General features: G+C 40.2%; 1 long non-coding RNA gene across 3 annotated transcripts in view; it reads left to right on the forward strand.

Annotated features, from left to right (window-relative positions):
- Positions 1–12862, forward strand: part of LOC119145254 — a 270979-nt gene that overhangs the window by 164377 nt on the left and 93740 nt on the right. The gene's annotated exons all lie outside the window — the stretch shown is intronic.

Below are 12862 nucleotides of genomic sequence, written 5' to 3' on the forward strand. Positions count from 1 at the left end.
CATCAGATGAAGGATATAACACCGTCTCTGGATATAGTTTTTTCATTTGGATTTTATGTCTTGATACAAAATGATCGTAAGAGAAGCTAATGGAAGAGGAGAGTTAAACTTTCCCCTGCGTACCAGCTGCAAGATAAGGGTTGGTTTTGATGGAATCGCAGGTACTGGAATAGCTTGTTCCTGTGTTCAACCTTGTGACCTTCCTTCAGTTGATAGCTCTGAATGTTTACATTTTGAGGGTGAAAAAGAAAACCAAGGGAGATGTTTGAAGCTACACTACACAAAAATATCTCAATAATTCAGGCTGACTGATAGCTCCTCTAGTAACCAAAGTCACCTACCATTTTTTATAGTCCTAGGGCATAAGCCATCCATAACATATAATCAATTCTGCTCTGCAGATGGAACTGATGTTTTTTTCCCAGGCATCCCCTCCCTACTTCCCTAAGCTGAATCTTTAAAAATCAATTCATGTAATTTGATCAATTTAAAATACTGAATACACTGAGGTAATTATACTGAACTTCTTGCATTTCACTGCTTCCAGGGACAAGACAGCTATTGACAGTGCAGCATTAAAGATAAAGCAGCATTTCCATGAAAACAGTTGTGATTTACATTTGACATTTTTTAAACCTTTTACCTGTTCTTGAAGTAGCTTTTGCAGAATGGTGATTTATAGTTTAAATGAGGGCTTCATCTTTTTCTCTTGAAGTGAGCAGTCTTCAGTCTGTTTATCAGTCCCTAAGGATGAATTTTGTATTATAAAACCACCTAAGTGCTGCGCTGTTAGTTTAATTTAGCAAAAGCGTGTGTCATCTCAGCTTTCTGTTTATTTCCAGTAAAAATCTTTTTCCAGGTTTGGAATATACATGTTTAACAAGATGTGGTTAGTCATTACAGTGGTGACGAGTCCAAAATGTGATTTCAGTGGTCACTGACATCCATTGGGTGCTTCCATAAAGCTGTTCATTGAGAGATCATGACCAGTATCAAGGCATTTAGGGAGGCCTCTGTAATTGGCAGAAAGTCCCTTAGGGTCTAATTTTTCAGGAATCCTGAAGTCTAACCATGCTGTCCTGTCTTTGGGCCAAGCATATCAGTCACCTTTGGGGGCAGACTGAGATTCTTAGCTTTTTCTTGAGACTACTACCCCTTATGAAATTACCAGCATTCCCAATGAAGTTTGTAAATATGTCCTATTTATTTCTGGTGTAAGGTATCCTTTCTATTTAGATAAGTATTGATGTAAGCTGCATGCATATTTAAAACAATCTGGAACGACCACATACTCAGTTGTTGATGTGCTTTTAAGAACGTTGTGTATTTGTGTGAAATTTGTGAATTGGGAATCACTGTTGTACAAGACCTCACAAAACTCAGAAGACCAGTTTGTTTTTCTTCTTTTGTGGCTCCTGTCCCCCTGCTTTTCCCCTCTTTGGCTTCACAATTTACGTGCAAGACCACTGAGCACAAACATGTCCAAGAGACAACCGCAGCCCATGATGGTACAATACCACTACTAAGTATGATAAATAGCAGTTGTGGCACACCTGTGTTTAAAAACAAAACCAATTCATGTTTGAAAAGCAATCCTGTATTTGACGCTCTTGGAACAATTTAACAAAATGCTGGTACTTCAGAATATGAGGGCAAATTTTGATGAAAACCCCTGCAGAATAGCTGAGTGATTGGAAGCAAATACAGGATCCGATATAAAAGGATAAATCTGCATTTTAGGGTTGTAAAGAAATATGAACCATAAGTACATTAGCAAGCTGACAAATGTAATGAAAGGAGGAGACTTTTTTTCCTAGATTCCAAAGCTGGCAAAGAACAGTAAACACACCTTTTATGTTTTTTACTTTAGAGCATGTAATCCTTATTATTCTATAGCAGATAGAAAACTTGCAAATGATGAACTTATCTTTTGCAAAGATGGGCAAATTATTATGCCTGGAGGTTGATACATCCAGGGCATCGTAAGTGCAGTGTCACTGGCCTTCTACAAGAGAAGAGTTTTGGATGTTAAATGGTATTTGCTTCTGTCTCTGTCAGCATTTTGTTAGGGTCCTGCATAATTTTTAATCTGAGTTCATAGTGAATCTAATACTTCATCCATCTCACAGCCAAAGGTGGATTTCAAAAGGTGGAGCCAAAAGTTTGGAGGTATTTGAAACAATTTATGATGAGATTTGAAGCTCGGAGGCAGAAGGCAGTGAAGTTTAGGTACCTGAAGCAGTGCATGCACCTCTGTCTTCTGATGCCAGTCAGGGTCTGACTTAGTTCTTTGCACTTTTTACCCAGGGATCTCAAAGCATGTTATAACTAATGAATTAATCTTGGCAGCAATGTTAAAGATGTATGTAAGCTACTATGTGCTTATTTTAGGCCTTCATGAACGGAAACATAAATCAACTTGTCTTGCACTGCATGCAGAAGTAGTGTCAGGAACAGAAACTAAAGGTCTCCTTTCTCCTTGTGCTTGGTTGACCCACGAGTGTGAGAAGGCTCATTCAGGCACGCAGAATTATGCATGCTGTCAAAAGTACTTCTGCACTCCTTCTTTAGCCTACATCCCAAAGAAAACATGACTTTTCCGTTTTGGTTTTTTTTTTTTTTGTTCCTTCCCCTCCCCGCCCCCTGCCTCATCTCTTCCCCCAGTAACCTTTCCTTGTCTTATCTAATTACAGGAGGGATGGGCAGGGCTGGAGGTGGAAGCACTAAAAATGTTATGAGATAAGGGACTGGCTGGAGAAGGAAGATCAGTTAGTCCTTTCTGAGAGATGTGGGTGCCTACCATGTCTCTGCTTTGTTTGACCTGAGAACTTGGCTGAACTTCTTCAACCATGGCTCAGGATTTACCATAGTAGGGGCTGCCTCTGTGCCCAGCCGGCAGTTAGGTGGTGGGGAGGGATGTGGGGGGACATTTTCGAAATGATGTCACTGGGAGAAGGGTTGCTGGGAATTTGAATTGGCCATATATTAGAATGAAACTTAGGTTTTATTACTGGCACTGCTTACAGAAGAACTTGAAGCTATTCTTTCTGTCTGTAATAATTCTAGCATACTTGGGAAAGTATTGTTAGAATTTTCAATAGCTTGTCAATTAAAAAAACCTCATTTTATTTCCAGCTACAGTTGATAAAAGCAGAAACTTATATAAAATATCAGAGTCTAAGTCCTTTCAAGGGAGTGTTTCTTTAAATAAATACATAACAGCATCTCAGACTCCAAGAGTGGGGTTATTTTTGGTTGGTGTGGTTGGTTTTTTTTTTTTTTTTTTTTTTTTTTTTTAAATCTTCTAAGTGAGTGTCCTTTGCAGTTATGTCTTTCATCTCATGGGAACTGCCTGCTCCTTCTTTTAATCCCAAAACACCATCAAAGTCAGTTGGAAACAAACAAACAAACAAACAAATATATATATCTGCAACCTCCAAAATAAAAGCTCAGTGTATTGTGATTGAGATAGGCTCATGTCTTATGCTGGTACTTTTACATTTTGTATGAAGAAAGATGGAGTCTTAGAAGAAAGTAATTTTGGGGGTTGGACATTTTAACTGCATTTGTATATAGATGTAGAAATCTTGTCCTTTCCACCAAGACTCACACATGAAACGTGTGAGGAACGTGTAGGGTGATGCCTGATCTTGCCCTCCATGGGAGTAGAATATTGTAGCTCTTTGGTGTAGAAGGAATCAGAAGTGTGTATCAGAAACATCTCCCCTGTCCATTTGGAAAAGAAAAATTGAGACTGTCCTCCTTCCACCCCCCAGGAAAATCCACTCACTGGATGGTCCTTAGTCTGAGTGAGCTCTCAAGGTCATCACAGTAATTTTTTGAAGCCTGTGGCCTTAGTATTCTTATAGATAGTAGCATCAGGCCCAGTATCTCCTCGTCCACAATTTTCGTTTGGCTTCTTGCAATTTACATCCCATTGTCCACTAATATTTTCTGCGTTCCTTTAAAATAAATCAAATAACACTTCCTATGTTGGCTCTGGACTTAATAAAAATCAGACATGCAGCATTTGGGACTCTTAAAATAACACGTTTTAATACAAAGATGTGAGATATCTTTTGAAATCTGTGGTGGATGTTTGTTTCCTGCTGGGCTTAATTTAGGAATCTAGAGCTAGCATTAAACCAAGGGGAAAAATGTTTGCTCTTTCATCTGTGTGCCACATCCCATCCAAAATCACAAACAGCTCCTTTAAATTTCTGATCTTTGTCCCCTGCTGGATGTGCATAATACACATGCCTGTCTGACATGTGAGACAGCCAGAGCCTTTAAAAAAAAAAATTTAAAATTGCTAAGCCCTGCTTAAGTTTCTTGTCTTAGGCCTCATAACCATCTGCAGTTTAGGAGAATGACAAGTGTCTGAATCTGTTTTGATTTAATAAAGATGCATCTTTTCCTCTTTCTGAAGAAAATTCTTTCTTACCAAGTCAAAACTCTCAATTTTATTGGTAAAACAAAACACAGGTAGAACTGCTTGGGGAATAATTACCTTCCTCATAACAGGGGACCATGTCCCTTGTTTTCATACTACCTCTGAATACAGAAGTAAGTATCTTCCGACATATGTCACCTTAAAATTACAACATTTACTAAGGTCAAACCCAACTGTGACTCTCAGTGTTTAACACCTGGCCACGTAGCTCTCATAAACCCCAGCACATAACACGCAGAAGGACTTCTGGTGTTGTGCAAGCTTGTATGAAACGACGTGGTTTCAGATGTTCAACTGCCTGGATCACATCAAACAGCTGGGATGGGAGTTTAAAGAAAGTTTCCACTCATTGTTTCATAAAAGTCCATCTTTGTTTGAAAAAATCATCTTGGGCCCATTGTGCTATAATAGAGATTACACATGAAAAGCATCTTTTAAAAGAATGTTATTAAATTGTAAAATGTAACGCTGAAAAGTTTGACGCTAGAATCAAACTTGGTCCTGTAATCTCAGTTGGTACGTTGTATGTAGGCATTATGATACAGATTTTAATTATGTGCTTGCATCTTTTTTTCTCTGTAGTTTCTCTGCCTCATTTACATAAACATCCCTTCTCACCTCTCCCTTCCCTCAAACAGAAAGCGCTCTTTAAACTGGCAAGCTATTTGATGTTTTGTTTTCTCTTTATGAAGTATATGAACAAGTTGCACTAACTGGATGCTGTTCCAGCCCTGATATGAGGGCAAAATAATTAATTTTATCCTGCAATTCTCTGTGGTACTTCAGTTGAGGAGCAGAGAGACCCTGTATAACCTAACAGTGTTTTTTTAGTTGCAGTGGCAAGACAAGCCCTGTCAGCGTAAACTTGGAGAATTTATGGTTTGAAATTTATTTTTACAAGGTGTGTCTTCACAATTTTTATTTTCTAGCAGGTAGAGAGATCTGGGAAAATTCTGAGGGGAAAATAAAATACAAAAAGCAGACATGTTCCCAACAAACAAACGTTGACATGCTGCCAGTTCCTGATCCAAAGCAAGCGTGTTCTAAAGCTTCCCAAAGGAAAGGCCACCAGGATTTTACAGTGTGTATTCTTCAATTCATTTGTTTGTGAAAAGTAAAGTTTATGTTTATAGGAAAGGAAAATTTCGGCCCAAACAGTTTAATTTTGCTGGAAACTGGGTCTTTGTAACTAAAAATATCTGGCCCGCTTGGTAATGGGGGAAGCTGTTTAGATAAAAGTATTGGGTTTGTACAAGGCTGAGAAAGTGTATTAGAATGTTGATTTTCCTTAAAATGGCACGTTGTTAGCCTATCTAAAATATTCTGTGTGTAGCAGACAGTATTCAGCTGTGCTGTCCTGGTAAGAGTAGGCTGGCCATGAACATCAGTTATGGCAGTGTGGGGCAGAAGGAATGGGGCTGTGCTGGGCAAGCTGGTTTGGGTCATGCTGATCCTGAGCTCTCCATCCTGGTGGATGTCTTTACCAGGTATGCCTTGGGTCTGACCTGCCTTTGTATTTCAGATTCCTGTGTGCACCTTTATATAATCACACTTTTCTTTTTTACTCAGAAACAAACTAGAAATTATTCTGAAGCAGTGTGAGAGTTCATTGTTAAAATGAGATTGTTTACTCAATGTCTTCAAAGCTCACCTTGTCAATAGGGATTTCAGGGTTTTTCAGAGCACTTTTCAAAGACCCTAAACTTTGGCTAACACTTAAGATCAAAAGAAGAAATGAAGGACTATTTCTGTGGAGAAGAGACTTTGCTTTCTTGCACTTTATCTGTCTTCCAAAGCCTTGGTATCAACCTTAAGCAAAGCGATGGAGCTTGAAAGGAGCAGACGTAGCTCAGCCTCTGTTAGAAGGGACTGCTCCCCAGCATCTCCCCACCCGGTACTCTTAATTAAAAAGTTGTTTTAACCATAATGTACTTCAAAAAGTCCACTCACTTAGCCTCCTTTCTTTTTCCCCTGTACTGGGCACACGTCATTTCATGACTGAGAGGTGAGAATACGTCTCATCTGCAAGAGGGAGGGTGGTGTTTTTGCGATCTCTTTGGCAAATTAAAAGAAAATAATGGAGTGGAGAGAGTTTAGTTGTAAGCACCACAAAGATACAGGAGAAGAAACTCAGTGATGATCTCAGTGATGTGATGTTGTATCTGCCAAACCATTTTGCTGATCTCGTTGTGGTACACTATGCTTATACTTTATGTCAACTTGTGATTTTGCACGATGACACTAAATCTCAGGTAGACAACACTTCACTCGTTCGGCAGTTGAGGTGGAAAGGTAAGCATCGTGAACGGGCTATTCAAGAGCCAGCTCTCTTGCTTATCGTAGCAGTGAGCTGTCACAAGGCTAAAGTGTCCTGATGATTAGTTGTCATTAGAATATTACCTCTGATAAGGGTCTGTGTTTGATCAGTTATATCATCACCGGTACGGTAATACCTGAAAATGGTGCCAAAGTGGTACACAACACAATTCTAAACACACAATGAACTGTTTATTTTACAATAAAGGCAAACTAATTTATCATATAAACAACCTGAACTCCCATAGTTACTATTATTGTCTTTTTGACATATTTGTTCAATAAAAGCTGTCCTTTTGATTGTTTTTATAGGAAGATAAGCCAGAAGAAAAAATTCTAGGCTGGGGGTAAAACTTTCAGAAATGCCAAATTTGATTAAAAACTTGTAGGGCCAATGTTTTATAAAAAGTTGGGTCGTTGAAGGCTGTTTCACTGACTTCCAGTGAGATGTGTTTCTGACCTTGGGTCTGAAGGAGAGTCTTAAAAGCTAAAATGTTTTGGGAATTTTGAAAGTGCTACCTTCGATCTTTATATGTTGTAATGAGGCCAAATTTTAGGCAATGAGAACCAAGGAATGTTGTCCTGGCTGTATGCGTTCCTACTTGTAGTTTAGTTGGAGGCTAGGAAACACGGCTCTGAAGTGTGGGGAAAGCACGAGGCTAGTATTAAATACACAAAATCGATACAGGCATACTTGGATGTAAAATGATCTTAACATCACTTTTATCTTTAGAATTCTCAAAGTATGTCAGGTGAATTATACATGAAATTTTCATGTAATTTAACTTCAGTGTCACATGTGTAGTTGAAAATGTGGGTGTCTGCATGGCTGTAGTAGTTATTTTTACAGTAGTATTTCCTATACTTAGAATTGGAAATAGGGAGGCAATTTTAGCTGCTGTAAATGTAAAATTTTTAGTTTTTAATGAGTGCTGTCTAGATTTTTATTCATAACTGACACTTTTGGTTTTATTGCATGTTTTCTTAACTTAAAAAACCCCAACCCACCATGAACTCTTAGCTTCAGTTTTTCAAATGGTTGTGTTTTTGTCCTAATAAGTTAATTTCTTCTCTTGTATGCTAGTAGTTGTTATGACATATATTCTCTGTTCCAGGGCTTCACTGCTTATTGCTTTGATGTGTCTTATAAAAAAGTCCAAAGAGAGACGAGAATGTACTTGACTGATACAGTGATGCATACAGCCACTTATGACCAAAATGAAACTGGCAGTGATTATACTTCTGTCTTTTACTGTGGTATTTATGTACCATAATAGCATTTCAGTTTCTCCTCATCACCAATATTCTTAAGATTGTTGTTGTAGACAGTAGGCCAGCAAGCAGAAGACGTGACAAAGCTGTTTATGTAATCTATATAGCTGGGATCTTCTGGATTAGGTCTCTACAACTACTACTCTGGGTTAGGTGTTTGGCTTTCAGCCCCATACCTTCGTTAAATGTACAAGTACAGCTCATGTTCATCTTTTGCCTATGATGAAATACTCCAAGTTTTACAGTTCATGCGCGCGCAAATGGTTCCTGTAGGTCTCTGATACGTCATGGCTGGCTAGGCGTGGGTTTGTGTTCACTTGCCACCCAGACTGATAGAAACAAGGGCAGAGGCCCACAGTTAAGTATTGCCACTTGGGCGGCAGGGCGAAAGAAATCATACTATGCAGAGGTTACTGACTGAGCCCCACAGGAAGAGCACACGATTTAAGAGATATTTTGTATTTTACTTATGAAGGTTTATAAATGTGCATAACTTATAAGTCACTTTTCAGCTGGATAAAATCCAATAGAGTCAAAGAAAAACACTAGTAATTTATCTCAATTGGTAACTTTATTTCTTTCCCACCCACCCCAAATAAAAAAAGAGTGCACCTCAGGTGGTTGTTGAGGACGGATATGTGACTTCTACTCTGGCATGGTGAAGGAGAAAAGGGTGGGAATCAGAAATGACTCTGCCTCTCTGGGGTGATTGAGTGGGATCTTCTTAACTACCCCTTAACTTCATTCAGCTGCTCCCATTGTTTTCTACATTAATGTGCTCTTATATTGCCCTTCAAGCAGCAGAAAAAAATGTTCAACAAAACATTAAGTTATTAATAACAGTTTGTATCCTTTTGCCTTTGGGATCTTTTTGTCCATTAAAATTTTCCTGATTTTTATTTTTAAAATTTTTGTCGCTAAATATAATTTTCATGAAAGTTTTGGAGAAATCCAAATTCAAGGCCAATTTTGTGATATTCCATGCTAAAAATTCCAGATGCTTTGGGTAGAATGTGCTACTAGAAGTAGCAGTGCCTGTACTGTGTTTGTGACGTTGGAGAACAAATAAGAGTCATCGTGAGGTGTGCAGAATTGTTGTCAGCAAAAAAATTAGTAGATTTTTGGGTAACTTTTAGTTCTGTGTGTTGTTTGCCTGGTGCTTCTCAAGCCTTTGCTTTGAAAATACAGAGATTGCATTTTTTGACTGAGTATTTTACAGATTTCTGGTTAAATATGTTTTAATGAATGTTTGGCTTTCATTACCATAAGTTTACCTTGTCTCGATTTCCAAAGCATCATTCATTCTTTGTGTTCTTTTTGCCTTGTCAATGGAAAAACAGATTAAAAAAAGGAGAAAAGGTTGATTGCCACAAAAGAACAAATAAGAAAACTAATGAAAAAGTTGATTGAGGCATTTTTCAGCTGACCTGTGTAAGCAGTATTTTAAAAGTAGTACCATCTAAAGTGAGTGAATCCGGCTGCGACATGTTTTTCAATGGTTCTAGAAAGACTTTAGGTTCATTGTCATTAAACAGTTTCCTTAAATGGGGATGGGGTTTGGAATGGTGGTTTATAAATATGCAGATGTACTTAAGTCCAATAACTGTCAAGCATTTGCATGTTAATGAAGTGTTACTGCACTAGCTAGCCAGAACTATGGAGATAGGATTTATCCTGAGAATCTCAAGGAAACTGCCATGCAATGTAAAGAGAAGGTACTACTCTTATTGACTGGCAGGGACGTTGGTCGCTATTGACACTTATTTTCTTGTATTCTACCAGATGCACAGTAAAACTAAGTTCCTGGTCTCTCCAACCCTTCTGTTTTTTCACCAAAATTGATTTATTTTGAGGGCAGAAATGAATATCCTTCTTCCTCAGATAGACAGCGGAACTCACGAGGGAATAATTACGAGTCTAATTCAGCTCTTTTAATGACATCAGCTGAACGATTCTTGGATTCAAAGTCCCGAATGGGTTCCTAAGCTTTTTAACTCTAAGCTTCTAGGCTGAAATAGTATGACTTTTAAATTTTGTTTTCATTGGAAGATCAAAGAAATTACTGCAGTATTAATTAACTGTGTGTATTTCTGTTTGCGTAGCCTGCTGAAAGAAATTTGTGTATTTAATAGCATCCATTTGCTGGGTGAGATAAGGAAGGGAAAGAAGGCTGGTATGTTGGGCCTATAGAATGAATTGTCTGCAGGGCTGACAAAGGCTTCTAGAATTTGGTTATCCATGTATGTATTCTCTAGAAGATTCTTCTGTCAGATCTAATCTGATAATCCTGACATGAGCTTTCCTGATGGGCTGGATTCCAGATGGATTACTTGGTGTCACTATTTGTTTTATCTCATGTGGATTTGGAGCACGTGTTTATTTTGTACAATATTTATAAAGATACACAGTTTGGGAGTGTGGAGGGAATGATATGTTTCAACGTTGTTTTCTTTTTGGTAAAGTAATAGCATCCATAGCTTTCCTTTGTATAACGGTGCAGTGAAGGAGTGCAGCTGCCCTCTTTGTATGACTAAAAGCTCACTCCTGCCATCAGGGCAGGCCAGCTGTACCTTCTACCTGTTCTTCACTATCAAACAGAAATTATGTAAAGGTAAATACAGTAGGCATCCAGAACCAATTTAGTTCCTGCCTTAATCCTTTCTCTGTATTGAGGCTGCAAGTTTTGAATGGTCTGCTCTTTATTTGTCAATAAGGATTGCAACCGAGAAATGTGTTTTAAAACTCTGTCTGGGAAAAGCAGGTAGAGAAAATGGATGTTGAATGTAAGAAGCAAGTGGATATCATGTGGTCTGAGTGGAAGTACCGATATTTCACTTCAGACACATGCATGTGAGGAAAAGCTGTGGGAGTCTGTAGCACAGAAGGGTTAAATGCACCACTCTGGGACCGCTCCTCCAGGCTGAAGTTACAGCAGAGTGGTTCGTGACAACGAAAGGTGTAGTTGCATACATGAAGATATACTTCATTTAGCAAGCACAGGTTCTCATAGCAATACAGATGTGTCAGCATGGGTTTTGGTGCTGCTGTTAACCCGGGTGTGCAGGCTTTCCAGGAACCTGGGGCTGTAAGGAAGGCTGCCATGCCACGTCTCTGCCATGTGCATAGTTGGAATCAAACTGGTGTTAACAACGCACCATTACTTGCTCAGTTATTTCACACCTCTGCCTGGATTAGCAATTAATCTTTCGAAGTATTTCTATAGCTTAAGGTACCATCTACACCTGATTGTAACACAGGTGCTTTTGAAGGGGTGCCCTGGCAGAGGGGAACCAAGTGGATGCTACAAGAAGGGATAACTAGTGCAACGACAAGGTCTGGGCTTGGCAGCCCTGCTGCTGCTTTGGAAATTTAAGGCAAAGGAGAATGGCACATTAAATCAGGGGGTCACTAGTCCAGCTTACTGCTCAAGGCAGGGACAGCTATGGGATGAGGCCAGTTTGCTCAGGGCTTTATCCATCTGGGTCTCAAAAACCTGCAAAGATGGAGATGGCACTGCACCATATCTCTGGACCCATGTTACACCACTCGTCTACCCTCATGGGGAAAAATCTCTCCATACAGCTGGTCTGTAAACACCTCCTTTCAGCTTAAGCTTGTTGTCTTTTACATGCTACCGCTGTGAAGAGCCTGAGTCATAACAACTTCGTAGGCACAGGGAGTTGCTGTTCCAGCCCTGAAGCACTCCTCTCCAGGATAAACAAGCCTTGGTTCCTTAGCCTCTCTTCACAGGGCAAGTACTCCAGCCCCTGATCATCTTGGTGATCATCTGCTGACCTGCTCCTGTTAATCAGTGTCTGCCTTGCATTGGGGGGCCCAAAGCTGGGCACCAGTATGTGACCTAGTATAGAATCATTCAGGTTGCAAAAGACCTTTAAGATCATCCAGTCCAACTGTTAACCCAGGACTGCCAAGTCCTTCTACTAGTAAGTAGAAGGAGGATAATTGCTACCTTTGAGCTCCTGGCTGTGCTCCTGCTCATGCAGCCAGGAGCTGTGGCTGGCTGCTGCCAGAGCACGCTGCCGGCTCATACTCAGCTCACCATCCACCAGGACCCTCAGGGCTGCTCCCCAACCACTTTGTCCCCACACTATATCACTGCAAGGGCTCCCTCTGAGCCCAGTCATCCCCCCAGTGGTTTGCTGATCAGGATATGCATCCATTCAAACCATAATGTCCCAACTTGGATGCAAGCATATTGTGGGAGACGGTGTTGAAAGCCTTGCTAAAACTGAGGTAAATCACATCCAGTGTTCTGCCTTTGTCCTCAGATCCAGTTATTTCATCACAGAGAGCAGTCAGCTTGGTCAGACATGATTTTTATCCTTGCTTAGCCCATGCTTGACTGTTCCCAGCCAGTTTCTCCATGGGCTCAGGGATATGCTTCAAGAGGACCGACCCCCTTCGTGTGCTTCCTACAAAGCCAAGTGAGGCTGACCAGCTGGCAACGGCCTGGGTTGCCCTCTTGGTTGTTTCTGCAGGTGGGTGCAACGCTCACCTTTTTCCAGGTGTGAGACAGTTGTGCTGCTCCCCGTGACTTTTCAAAGGCCAGATGCTTATTGTGTGCAGGGGGCTGAGGGGTGCTTTAACACACAGCATGTGAGGGAGTGAGCCCGTGGAGTGCTACTGCAGGAGATGCTAGTATACTGTGACAGTACCCATGGGTGCAGCCCATCTCCCACGTCCTTACAGCAGCTGAGTTGCTGCTGTGCCACAATGATGACTGCTTCTGCTGCACTGAGGTGAAGCAGAACTGAACGGCTTGTTTGCATGCTGTCACAAAATGCCCTTGGCTTCTTCTTA

This window comes from Falco rusticolus, chromosome 3, assembly GCF_015220075.1.
Source record: "Falco rusticolus isolate bFalRus1 chromosome 3, bFalRus1.pri, whole genome shotgun sequence".
Taxonomy (NCBI): domain Eukaryota; kingdom Metazoa; phylum Chordata; class Aves; order Falconiformes; family Falconidae; genus Falco; species Falco rusticolus.